General features: G+C 40.3%; 1 long non-coding RNA gene across 1 annotated transcript in view; it reads right to left on the bottom strand.

The window, feature by feature from the left end:
• Nucleotides 1-14,803, bottom strand: part of LOC133098080 (uncharacterized) — a 52,662-nt gene that overhangs the window by 36,160 nt on the left and 1,699 nt on the right. The gene's annotated exons all lie outside the window — the stretch shown is intronic.

The following is a 14,803-nucleotide window of genomic DNA, read 5'->3' on the forward strand; positions in this document are numbered from 1 at the left end:
AACACATTTCACAGTTGCAGACTCCAAGAAACATTACTCTGATTCTCACCTCTGGGTTTTCACCCATGTCTTGCAAAGTTTCTGTGTGAAACTTTACCTCGCTTAAACTGCCTCATCTTGCTTAAACTGCCTCTTCCTTAGACTGAGGAGCAAAAGTCAACTCACTGAGGAACTTGAAGCTTCTATTCATTCCAGTATTCCAGTGAAGTCAATTTATGGTTTTACAATGTTTCTGACCTAACACAGCCATACCATCTGCATTTTACTAAAGATGGTAATCACTAGCCCCCTCACCCCACACTTTTATTTTTAACTTGTTAACTGGAATAAGCAAATATGACACCATTTTCTTAATGCATAATTTCTTATGAGGTATTTGAATAATGTATTTTAGAGTCAGTACTAATTCACAGAAAGGCAAGCAAGTGGTAGGGATTTTTCTTTTCAGTAAGGAGCAAAGATTCCTTTCAAATCTTTGATTCAAATATTTAAATGCAAAAGGTGGGTATATTAATACATTATAAAAATGCTTTTTGAACCACATGCCATAATGACAAAAATAAAGGCATTACAATTGTGGCATTGTAAAGATTTAAGAATCCATTTAAGAATGATCAATAAAGAGAGAGGAACCAAGATGGCGGAGTAGAAGGACGTGCTCTCACTCCCTCTTGAGAGAACACCAGAATCACAACTAGCTGCTGGACAATCATCGACAGGAAGACACTGGAACGCACCAAAAAAGATACCCCACATCCAAAGACAAAGGAAGAGCCACAATGAGATGGTAGGAGGGGCGCAATCACAGTAAAATCAAATCCCATAACTGGTGGGTGGGTGACTGACAGACTGGAGAACACTTATACCACAGAAGTCTACCCACTGGAGTGAAGGTTCTGAGCCCCACGTCAGGCTTCCCAACCTGGGGGTCCAGCAATGGGAGGAGGAATTCCTAGAGAATCAGACTTTGAAGCCTAGTGGGAATTGATTGCAGGACTTCAACAGGACTGGGGGAAACAGACTCCACTCTTGGAGGGCACACACAAAGTAGTGTGTGCATTGGGACCCAGGGGAAGGAGCAGTGACCCCAGGGGAGACTGAACCAGACCTACCTGCTAGTGTTGAAGGGTCTCCTGCAGAGGTGGGGGGGGCTGTGGCTCAATCTGGGGACAAGGACACTGGCAGCAGAAGTTCTGGGAAGTACTCCTTGGTGTGAGCCCTCCCAGAGTCTGTCATTAGCCCCACCAAAGAGCCCAGGTAGGCTCCAGTTTTGGGTTGCCTCAGGCCAAACAACCAACAGGGAGGGAACCCATCCCCACCCAGCAACAGTCAAGTGGATTAAAGTTTTACTGAGCTCTGCCTACCAGAGCAACTGTCAGCTCTACCCACCACCAGTCCCTCCCATCAAGCCTCTTAGATAGCCTCATCCACCAGAGGGCAGACAGCAGAAGCAAGAAGAACTACAATCCTGCAGCCTGTGGAACAAAAACCACATTCACAGAAAGACAGACAAGATGAAAAGGCAGAGGGTTATGTACCAGATGAAGGAACAAGATAAAACCCCAGAAAAACAATTAAATGAAGTGGAGATAGGCAACCTTCCAGAAAAAGAATTCAGAATAATGATAGTGAAGATGATCCAGGACCTCAGAAAAAGAATGGAGGCAAAGATCGAGAAGATGCAAGAAATGTTTAACAAAGACCTAGAAGAATTAAAGAACAAACAAACAGAGATGAACAATACAATAACTGAAATGAAAAATACACTAGAAGGAATCAATAGCAGAATAACTGAGGCAGAAGAACGGATAAGTGACCTGGAAGACAGAATGGTGGAATTCACTGCTGCGGAACAGAATAAAGAAAAACGAATGAAAAGAAATGAAGACAGCCTAAGAGACCTCTGGGACAACACTAAACACAACAACATTCGCATTATAGGGGTCCCAGAAGGAGAAGAGAGAGAGAAAGGACCAGAGAAAATATTTGAAGAGATTATAGTCGAAAACTTCCCTAACATGGGAAAGGAAATAGCCACCCAAGCCCAGGAAGCACAGCAAGTCCCATACAGGATAAACCCAAGGAGAAACACGCTGAGACACATAGTAATCAAATTGGCAAAAATTAAAGACAAAGAAAAATTATTGAAAGCAGCAAGGGAAAAACGACGAATAACATAAAAGGGAACTCCCATAAGGTTAACAGCTGATTTGTCAGCAGAAACTCTACAAGCCAGAAGGGAGTGGCATGATATACTTAAAGTGATGAAAGGGAAGAGCCTACAACCAAGGTGACTCTACCCAGCAAGGATCTCATTCAGATACGATGGAGAAATCAAAAGCTTTACAGACAAGCAAAAGCCAAGAGAATTCAGCACCACAAAACCAGCTCTACAACAAATGCTAAAGGAAATTCTCTAAGTGGGAGACACAAGAGAAGAAAAGGAACTTCAAAAACAAACACAAAACAATTAAGAAAATGGTCATAGGAACATACATATCGATAATTACCTTAAACGTGAATGGATTAAACGCTCCAACCAAAAGACACAGGCTTGCTGAATGGATACAAAAACAAGACCCATATATATGCTGTCTACAAGAGACCCACTTCAGACCTAGGGACACATACAGACTGAAAGTGAGAGGATGGAAAAAGATATTCCATGCAAATGGAAATCAAAAGAAAGCTGGAGTAGCAATACTGATATCAGATAAAATAGACTTTAAAATAAAGAATGTTACAAGAGACAAGGAAGGACACTACATAATGATCAAGGGATCAATCCAAGAAGAAGATATAACAATTATAAATATATATGCACCCAACATAGGAGCACCTCAATACATAAGGCAACTGCTAACAGCTATAAAAGAGGAAATCGACAGTAACACAATAATAGTGGGGGACTTTAACACTTCACTTACACCAATGGACAGATCATCCAAAATGAAAATAAATAAGGAAACAGAAGCTTTAAATGACACAATAGACCAGATACATTTCATTGATATTTATAGGACATTCCATCCAAAAACAGCAAATTACACTTTCTTCTCAAGTGTGCATGGAACATTCTCCAGGATAGATCACATCTTGGGTCACAAATCAAGCCTCAGTAAATTTAAGAAAACTGAAATCATATCAAGCATCTTTTCGGACCACAACACTATGAGATTAGAAATGAATTACAGGGGAAAAAACGTAAAAAACACAAACACATGGAGGCTAAACAATACGTTACTAAATAACCAAGAGATCACTGAAGAAATCAAAGAGGAAATCAAAAAATACCTACAGACAAATGACAATGAAAACACGATGATCCAAAACCTATGGGATGCTGCAAAAGCAGTTCTAAGAGGGAAGTTTATAGCTATACAAGCCTACCTCAAGAAACAAGAAAAATCTCAAGTAAACAATCTAACCTTACACCTAAAGGAACTAGAGAAAGAAGAACAAACAAAACCCAAAGTTAGCAGAAGGAAAGAAATCATAAAGATCAGAGCAGAAATAAATGAAATAGAAACAAAGAAAACAATAGGAAAGATCAATAAAACTAAAAGCTGGTTCTTTGACAAGATAAACAAAATTGATAAGCCATTAGCCAGACTCATCAAGGAAAAGAGGGAGAGGACTCAAATCAATAAAGTTAGAAATGAAAAAGGAGAAGTTACAACAGACACCGCAGAAATACAAAGCATCCTAAGAGACTATTACAAGCAACTCTATGCCAATAAAATGGACAACCTGGAAGAAATGGACAAATTCTTAGGAAGGTATAACCTCCCAAGACTGAACCAGGAAGAAACAGAAAATATGAACAGACCAATCACAAGCACTGAAATTGAGACTGTGATTAAAAATCTTCCAACAAACAAAAGTCCAGGACCAGATGGCTTCACAGGTGAATTCTATCAAACATTTAGAGACGAGCTAACACCCATCCTTCTCAAACTCTTCCAAAAAATTGCAGAGGAAGGAACACTCCCAAACTCATTCTATGAGGCCACCATCACCCTGATACCAAAACCAGACAAAGATACTACAAAAAGAAAATTACAGGCCAATATCACTGATGAACATAGATGCAAAAACCCTCAATAAAATACTGGCAAACTGAATCCAACAACACATTAAAAGGATCGTACACCATGATCAAGTGGGATTTATCCCAGGGATGCAAGGATTCTTCAATATCCACAAATCAATCAGTGTGATACACCACATCAACAAATTAAAGAATAAGAACCATATGATCATTTCAATAGATGCAGAAAAAGCTTTTGACAAGGATGCCACCACCACAGGAGCTGTGGGGAGTAAGGAAAGATTCTCCCTAAGCCTTTGGAGGGAGCGCAGCCCTGCTCACATCCTGATTTTGACCTCAAGCTTCCAGAACTGTGAGAGAATAAATTTCTGCTGTTTCTGCCCCGTTTGTGGTAATTTGTTATAGCAGCAACAGGAAATTAACACACTGACTCACCCACTGTGGCTGCTCCCCTGCATGTCCATCCATCACAAACCCTGATTCTACCCTCTGAGTGACTCTCACACCCTATGTTTCCTCCCTTCCCCTCCCATCTCTCATATCCTTACTATGCAAGCACCTAACTGGCTCCACCTGTTAATTTTTGTTCTTCTCCCCCATCCATTCCTACTCAGTAGCAAGGGTGACCATTAAAGACACATATCTGAAGGGGCCACTCCCTTGAACAAAGCACAGCTACCGCAAAGAGGATAAAGTTCAACAGTTTCAACATGGACGACAATCCCTTCAGGGACCTCCTGCCACCTTCTTCACGGCTCTCTCTGCCCCATCATGGATTCGTCAGGTTCCTCCGCCTCACCATGCTGCCCCCTCTCTGTACTCCCATTCTGGTGCCCCACATGCTTAGTCATGTCTCTAACACGTAAATCCCTCCATCACATCCACCAGCACGTGTCCAGCACCAAATGTGTTCCTGGAAGATACCAAGTGCTCAGTAAACACTTTTTGAAATAATGACACAATGTAATCAAATTTCCTCAAGTCACATCAGACCAAATCTGATCAGATACATCTTTTCAGGAATCCAAGTTTCAACTCAGAATCCATTTTAAGAGAAATAATGTTTGAAACATCCAGTCACCATTCAGAACATTGTTTCCAGGGGGACAAAATGTTGTTTCGTTCAATCAGCCAAAAGATGAACTCCCGCCCACAATCTCTTTAAAATTAGGAACTTGCTCACCTCAAAGCTTGTTCGTTAATTACCAGTTGCCTTTCCTCAAGCCAAATCTTCAAGCAAAACATGCACACATATGTGCTCTGGGAATGCCGGGGGGGAACCACAGGTCCTAACCCTTCTTGAGAGAGGGTGCCACACCCAGAGAGAGTAATGACAGGAAGGACAAGGGAAAGAAAGTCAATATTCTCCGCCTGCCCGGGGACCCCTCTCCTCCATCTCCCCTTCCTCCCATTCAGCCGAGAGCTGCGCACAAGCCCAATGCCCGCTGGTAGCTTGGAGGACAAGTTCATCTCTGCAGTTGAACGTGGCCATGCTCCTCCTCTTCTTTACCACCACCATTCTAGGACTTGCCCAAATTGGCAACAAAAACCAATGGAAATCCACTTCTACATTCTCCCCCAATCCATTCAATACATTTGTGATTGCAGTGTCCACCATCATTCTTTCCTCTGGGACACTGATTTATGTAAAAATAATAGGAGTCCTGTCATTCCTTCTAGACCCACAACCGTCCCACCCGAATCTAAGCCTCTTCCCATGATCCCTGCCTCAGTAAATAGCACCACTATTCACCTAGCTCTGCCAACCAGAAACCTAGGAATCACTTTTGCCACTTCCTTCTCCCTGGAACCCATTTCCAATCCATCAAGTACTGTCAGTTTCACCTCCTAGTCTGTCCATTCCTCTCAATTTCCACCATCATAATTAATTCTTGTCTAGATTATTATCGTAATCTCCTAATTGGTCTCCCTTCACCCGCTTTTGCTTCTTCTAATCCATCCTGTGTGTCAAAGGCAAAAGGCACTTATCAAGTTGCCCCTCCAGCTCTTCTGCAGCCCCACCCCACCACCATCCTGACCTGTATCCTTCACCTTGAACCTTTCAATAGCTCCCTTATTCTTGGGATAAGAATGAAGATGTTGCCTGTAGCCAACAAGGACAGTATTATTTGGCCTCTGCTCTGTCCTACTTTCATCTCTTCTCACTCAGCTCTTCAGCCTCTAGCCTCCCTTCCCTTCTGTGAATTCACCGTGTTTCCTTCATCTGGGAAACCTTTGCACATTCTGTTCCTGCTGCTGGGGGTGCTCTCCCCTCATCCACTCTGTCTGCACCGACTTCTACTCAGCCTTTCGACCTCAGTGGAAAGATATCTTCCTCGGAGGACTATACCCCCTAAGACTGCACCCCTGTGTCATCCTATATCCTCATGCACTGAGTGCCTTTCTGCTCAGCCCTCACCACTGCGTCTCAAAGCACCAAACATAGGAAACGTAAAACAAACCTTGTCCAATTCAGTCCTTGCCCTGGGGGCTTCAACTTGCCAAGAAGAATAATACCTTGTTGCCCATCTTGAATCTTGTTTCCAATGCCACCTGCATACTTCGTTTTGCCCTTTCCACCCCCCACCACCCCAAAAAAAGTCAACGGTAGGTGAGATAGTATCACATACCTCCCTTTACTACAGATTTTAAGCCCAGAATGCTCACCAATAAGCTTGGTTGTCTAAAACTTAAATCTCTCTCAGATCATGGATAGATTCTGGGGTAAACATGTTGGTGAGAAACAAGGATCTCTTTTAAAATTAAGCACTTGATCTTTGTGCTTTATATGTGCACTATGCTCAGACAATTTATACATTTCACTTTGTTCTCTCATTATTTTTTGACTTTTGGAAACCACACATATATTTACTCATCAATAATAGGAACTGTGTGTTATTTGTCTTAGTAAAATCAGTTCACAGTTTGCACTTGGTAAACATTTAATAATCATTTTTAATATAATGGATTTAGTCCCCTTAAGCTTGAGGGAAGAATTTGAGATACATCCTTCTTAAGTAGGATTTCTCAGAATATTCTGGGTTTCCCCTTTTATCATTATTAATATTGCTGATAAGAATGAAAACACCTGACATTTATTAGCACTTATATATCAGACACTGCAAAGCATATTATGCATTTAATATTCATAATAAGCCTATGAAATAGGTAACATTTTTCACCTATCTTACAGCCTAGGTGATATAAAGAGGTTAAGTAATTTGTCCAAGGACACACATAGTGTAAGTGATAAAGCTAAGATTTGAAACCAGGCAGTCTGATTCCAAAGCCATGATCACTCACCACACCACACTGCCTTCTATCACTTTAAAAAGGCCATCACCATAGTTTTCCACTTTGGATAAAACCAACTATGCTCTTACCTGACCCAAACTTCCTACAGATAACAAATATGAGTACTGTCCAAAGTACAAAAGAGAAGGAAGGAAGGAAAGCAAGAAGGAAGGAATGAAGGGAGGGAGGGAGGGAGGAAGGAAGGAAGGGAAGGAGGGAGGGAGGAAGGAAGGAAGGGAAGGAGGGAGGAAAGAAAAAGGGAAAAATGGAAGGTCATAAAAGTTATCAAGGCCTCTGCCTTTCTCTCTTGGGTCACTCAAGCTGAGGGAAACCAGCCGTCCATGCCATGAGGACACTCAAGCAACTCTGTGGAGAGGTACATATGGAAAGCAACTGTGTCCTCCTACCAGTAGTCAGCCAGAAGTCTTCTGCTAGTAATTATGCATTATGATTTAAATTGTGTTCCCTCAAAAAAGATACGTTGGGAGAGTGGCCAAGATGGCGGAGCAGAAGGACCCGAAGCTCACTTCCTCTTATGAGTACACCAAAATTGCAACAATCTGCAGAACAACCACTGTTGAAAAAGACTGAAACCTACCATAAAATATCCTCCACAGCAAAAGACGTAAAGATGGAACCACAACGAGATGGGTAAGAGCGGTGGACTCGCAATATAATTAAATGTGATACCCCAACCCTCCCCAGTGGGCAACCCACAAACTGGAGAATAATTACATTAAAGTGGTTCTCCCACAGGAGTGAGAGTTCTGAGCCCCACATCAGGCCCACCAGCCTGAGGGTCTGGCACCAAGAAAGGAGCCCCCAGAGGATTTGGCTTTGAAGGCCAACAGGGATTGACTGCAGGAGCTCCACAGGATTGCAGGAAATAGAGACTTCATTCTTAAAGGGAACACACAAAATCTCACATGCACTGGGACAAATGGCAAAAGCAGTCATTTGAGAGGAGCCAGGGCCAGACCTACCTGCTGGTCTTAGAGGGTCTCTTGGGGAGGCAGGGAGTGGCTGTGGCCCACAGTGGTGACATAGACACTGGTGGCAGATATATCAGGGAGCATTCATCTGTGTGACCTCTCCTGGGAGCTAACATTTTGGCAACAAGACCTGGCTCCAACCAAAAGCCCGTAGGATCCAGTGCTGGGACTCCTCAGGCCTAACAACAAACTGAGTGGGGACATAGTCCCACCCTCAACAGACATGATGCCTAAAGACTTCCTGAGCACACATCCACCTCTAGACATGCCCCTAGACACAGCACTGCCCACCAGAGGGACAAGACCCAGATCCACCCAACAGCAGCCAGACACCAGCCCTTCCTGCCAGGAAGCCTGCACAAGCCTCTACACCAGCCCCACCCACCACGGGGCACACACCAGAAGCAAGAAACTATGGCCCCACAGCCACAGGCTAAATCCGCAAACACCATTCAGAAGCTACCCTGGGACCAGCTGGCCCCTGGCCCTTGAGGGACAAGAGGGGAGTGCACAGCTGAGACATATAGGATGCCCCCTACAGTGGGCCACTTCTCCAAAGTTGAAAAATGCAACAAACCTACCACACACATAAAAATACAAATGGCAATTAAGACAAAGGGGACAGAGGAATAGGTTTCAAAAGAAGGAACAAGATAAAACCCCAGAAGAGCTAAGTGATGAGGAGATAGATAATCTACCTGAGAAGGAGTTCAGAGTAATGACTGTAAAGATGATCAAAGAACTCAGGAGGAGAGTGGATGCACAGAGTGAGAAATTAGACATTGTTAACAAAGAATTAGGAAATATAAAGAGCAATCAAACAGAACTGAAGAACGCAATAACTGAAATGAAAAATACACTAGAAGGAATAAATAGTAGACTAAATGAGGCAGAAGAATAGATAAGTGAGCTGGAAGACAGAGTGGTGGAAATCACTGCCACCGAACAGAAAAAGGAAATAAGAATGAAAAGAAATGAGGACAGTTTAAGAGACCTCTGGGACTACATTAAATGCACCAACATTTGCATTATAGGGGTCCCAGGAGAAGAGAGAGAGAAAGGGCCTGAGAAAATATTTCAAGAGATAATACCTGAAAACTTCCTCAGTGTGGGAAAGGAAACAGTCACCCAAGGCCAGAAGGCACAAAGAGTCCCATCCAGGAATAACCCACAGAGGAAAACACTGTGACACATTGTAACCAAAATGACAAAAATTAAGGCTAAAGAGAGAGTAATAGAAGCAACAAGGGAAGCAACAAATAATATATAAGGGAACTCCTATAAGGCTATCAGCTGATTTTTCAGCAGAAACTCTACAGGCCAGAGGGAATGGCACAATATATTTAAAGTGACGAAAGGCAAAAACCTACAACCAAGAATACTCTACCTAGCAAGGTTCTCATTCACATTTGAAGGAGAAATCAAAAGCTTTACAGACAAGCAAAAGCTAAAAGAATTCAGCACCACCAAACTAGCTTTACAACAAATGCTAAAGGAATTTTTCTGGGTAGAAAAGAAAAGGCCACAACTAGAAACAATAAAATTACTAAACGGAAAAGCTAACATACATGGTAAAGGCAAACATACAATAAAGGTAGAAAATCATCCATGCACAAAACCAGTAGGGAGGTTAAAAGATGAAAGTACTAAAATCATTTGTATTCACAATAAGCAGTTAAGGGATACACAAAATTATTAGATGTAAAATATGATATCAAAAACAGTAATCATGAGGGGAGGAGAGTACAAATGCAGTGTATCTAAAATATGTTTGAAATTAAGAGATCAGCAACTTAAAACAATCACATATATACATGTAGACTGCTAAACAAAAACTCAAGGTAACCACAAACCAAAAATCTATAATAGCTATACACACAAAAAAGAAAAAGGAATTCAAACATAACACTAAAGGTAGTCATCAAATCACAAGAGAAGAGAACAAAAGAAGAAAGTTGGGGGGAAACATCTACAAAAATAAATCCAAAACAATTAACAAAATGGCAATAGGAACACACATATCAATAATTACCTTAAACGTAAATGGACTAAATGTTTCAACCAAAAGACACAGACTGGCTGAATGAATACAAAAATAAGACCCATATGAATATTTGCTGCCTACAAGAGACACACTTCAGAACTAGAGATATATACAGACTGAAAGTGAGGGGATGGAAAAAGATATTCAAAACAAATGGAAATCAAAAGAAAGTCAAAGTTGCAATACTTATGTCAAACAAAATGGACTTTAAAATAAAGACTGTTCCAAGAGACAAAGAAGGATACTACATAATGATCAAGGGATCAATCCAAGAAGAAGTTATAACAATTGTAAATATATCTGCACCCAACACAGGAATATCTCAATATATAAGGCAAATGTTAACAGCCATAAAAGGAGAAATTGACAGTAACACAATAATAGTGGGGGACTTTAACACCCCACTTACACCAATGGACAGATCATCCAGACAGAAAATCAATAAAAAAACACAGGTCTTAAATGACACATTAGAACAACGGACTTAATTTATATTTATAGAGCATTCCATCAAAAGCAGAAGAATACACATCCTTTTCAAGTGCACAAGGAACTTGCACCAGGATTGATCACATGCTGGGCCACAAAGCAAGCCTTGGTAAATTTAAGAAAACTGAAATCCTATCAAGCATCTTTTCCAACCACAACACTATGAGGATAGAAATCAACTACAAGAAAAAAAACTGCAAAAACACAGGCACGTGGAGACTCAACAATATGCTACTAAACAACCAATGGATCACTGAAGAAATTGAAGAGAAAATTTAAAAATACCTAGAGACAAATGAAAATGAAAACACGATGATCCAAAACCTATGGGATGCAGCAAAAGCAGTTCTAAGAGGTAAGTTTATAATGATACACACATATCTCAGAAAACAAGAAAGATCTCAAATAAACACAACACAAACTTAGTAGAAGGAAAGAAATCATAAAGATCAGAGAGAAATAAATGAAATGGAGACTAAAAGAACAATAGAAAAGATTAATGAAACTAAAAGCTTGTTCTTTGAAAAGATAAACAACATTGATAAACCTTTAGCTAGACTCATCGAGAAAAAGATGGAGAGGGCCCAAAGCAATAAAATCTGCAATGAAAAAGGAGAAGTTACAAACATCACCACAGAAATACAAAGGGTCATAAGAGACTACTACAAGCAAGTATACACCAATAAAATGGACAACCTAGAAGAAATGGACAAATTCTTAGAAAGGTACACTCTCCCAAGAGTTAGCCAGGAAGAAATAGAAAATAAGAACACACCAATTATCAGTATTGAAATTCAATCAGTAATTTAAAAACTCCCAATAAGCAAAAGTCCAGGACCAGATGGCTTCATAGGTGAATTCTACCAAACATTTACAGAAGAGTTAACACCTATCCTTCTGAAATTATTCCAAAAACTGCAGAGGAAGAAGCACTTTCAAACTCATTCTATGAGGCCACCATCACCCTGACACCAAAATCAAAGATATGAAAAAAAGAAGAAAATTACAGGCTAATATCACTGATGAACAGAGATGCAAAAATTCTCAACAAAATACTAGCAAATCAACTCCAACAATATATTAAAAAGATTGTACACCATGATCAAATGGATTTATCCCAGGGATCCTAGGACTTTTCAATACCTGGAAATCAATCAATGTGATACATCACATTAACAAATTGAAGAATAAAAACCATATGATCATCTCAATAGATGCAGAAAAAGTTTTTGATAAAATTCAATATACATTTATGAGAAACACTCTTCAGAAAATGGACATAGAGTGAACACACCTCAACATAATAAAGGCTATATATGACAAACCCACAGCTAACATCATACTCAATGCTGAAAAGCTGAAAGCATTTCCTCTAAGATCAGGAACAAGACAAGGATGTCCACTCTTGCCACATTTATTCAACATACTTTTGCAAGTCCTAGCCACCGCAATCAGAGAAGAAAAAGAAATAAAAGGAATCCAAATTGGAAAAGAAGAAGTAAACCTGTTACTGCTTGCAGTTGACATGTTACTATAAGTAGAAAATCCAAAAGATGCTACCAGAAAACTACTACAGTTTATCAATGAATTCAGCAAAGTTGATGGATACAAAATTAATATACAAAAATCTGTTGAATTTCTATACACTAACAACAAAATATTGGAAAGAGTAATTAAGAAAACAATCCCATTTACCACTCCATCAAAAAGATTAAGATACCTACGAGTAAACCTACTAAAGAGGCAAAAACCTCTACTCTGAACACTTTAAGACGCTGATGAAAGAAACTGAAGACGACACAACAGATGGAAAGATATACCAGATTCTTGAATTGGAAGCATCAATGTTAAAATGATCATACCATCCAAGGCAATCTACAGATTCAATGCAATCTCTATCAAATTACCAATGGCATTTTCACAGAACCAGAACAAAAATTTTTTAATTTATATGGAAACACAAAAGACCCCAAATAGTGAAAAGAATCTTGAGAAAGAAGAATGAAGCTGAAGGACTCATGCTTCCTGACTTCAAACTACATTACAAAGCTATAGTCATCAAAAAAGTATGGTACTGGCAGAAAAACAGACATATAGATCAATGGAACAGAATAGAAAACCAGAAATAAACCCACTCACTTATGGTCAATTAATCTATGACAAAGGAAGCAAGAATATACAATGGAGAAAAGACAGTCTCTTCAACATGTGGTGCTGGGAAACCTGGACAGCTACATGTTAGAGAATGCTCTGATTTCATTCTTTTACATATATAAAAGAATTATATAAAAGAATTTCATTCTTTTACCATATACAGAAATAAACTCAAAGGCACATGAAAAGATGCTCAACATAGCTAATTATTAGAGAAATGCAAACCAAAACTACAATGAGGTATCACCTCACAACAGTCAGACTGGCCACCATAAAAAAAAGTCTACAAATAATAAATGCTTGAGAGGGTGTGGAGAAAAGGGAACCCTCCTACACTGTTGGTAGGAATGTGAATTGGTGCAGCCACTATGGAGAACAGTATGGAGGTTCCTTAAGAAACTAAAAGTAGAGCTACCATATGATCCAGCAATCCCACTACTGGGCATATATCCAGAGAAAACCTAATTTGAAAAGATACATGCATCCCAATCTTCACAACAGCACAATTTCCAATAGCCAAAACATGGAGGCAACCTAAGTGTCCATTGATGGATGAATGGATAAAGAAGATATGGTATATATATACAATGGAATATTACTCAGCCATAAAAAAGAATGAAATAATTCCACTTGCAGTAACATGGATGGACCTGGAGATTATCATACTAAGTGAAATAAGTCAGACAGCGGATGACAAATATTATATGATATCACTTTATGTGGAATCTTAAAAAATTACACAAATGAACTTATTTACAAAACTGAAGTAGACTCAGAGACGTGGAAAACAAACTTATGCTTACCAAAGCAGATAGCAGGGGCATAAATTAGGAGTTTGAGATTAAAATATATACACTACTATATACAAAATAAGTTCCTACTGTATAGCACAAGGGTCTATACTCAATATTTTTTAAAAACCTATAATGGAAAAGAATCTGAAAATAATATAAATGTTTAACTGAATCACTTTGCTGTACACTTGAAACTACACAAAACTGCAAATTAACTATACTTCAATTTTAAAAAAAGATACTTTGGAGTGTTAACTCCCAGTACCTAGGAATGTGACCTTATTTGAAGATAGAGTCCTTGCAGAGGTAACCAAGTTAACATGAGGCAATGAAGGTGAGCCCTAGTCTAATGTGACTGGTGTTCTTATAAAAAAATGGAAGTTTGGAGGCAGGGACCTGCACACAACAGGGAGATGCCAAGTGAAGATGAAGACAGAGATCAGGGTGATGCAACACAAGCCAAGGAACATTAAATATTACCAACGGGCTTCCCTGGTGGCACAGTGGTTAAGAATCCGCCTGCCAATGCAGAGGGCACGGGTTCAAGCCCTGGTCCGGGAGGATCCCACATGCCGCAGAGCAGATGGGCCCGTGTGCCACAGCTACTGAGCCTGAGCTCTAGAGCCCGAGAGCCACAACTGCTGAGCCCGTGTGCCAGAACTACGGAGCTCGCGTGCCTAGAGCCCGTGCTCCACAACAGGAGAAGCCACCACAATGAGAAGCCTGCGCACTGCAGCGAAGAGTGGCCCCCGCTCGCCACAACTAGAGAAAGCCCACGCAGCAACAAAGACCCAGTGTAGCCAAAAATAAATATAATAAAAAACAATTTTTTTTAAATTACCAGTAAACCACCATCTAGTCGAGAGGCCTGGAACAGATTCCTGGTCACAGGTCTCAGGGAGAACCACCCCTGCTGACACCTTCATCCTGCACTTCCAGCCTCCAGACCTGTGGCTGGTCTCCGTCATCTCTTTAAAGGTGTTAC

Source organism: Eubalaena glacialis, chromosome 9, assembly GCF_028564815.1.
Source record: "Eubalaena glacialis isolate mEubGla1 chromosome 9, mEubGla1.1.hap2.+ XY, whole genome shotgun sequence".
NCBI classification, from domain to species: domain Eukaryota; kingdom Metazoa; phylum Chordata; class Mammalia; order Artiodactyla; family Balaenidae; genus Eubalaena; species Eubalaena glacialis.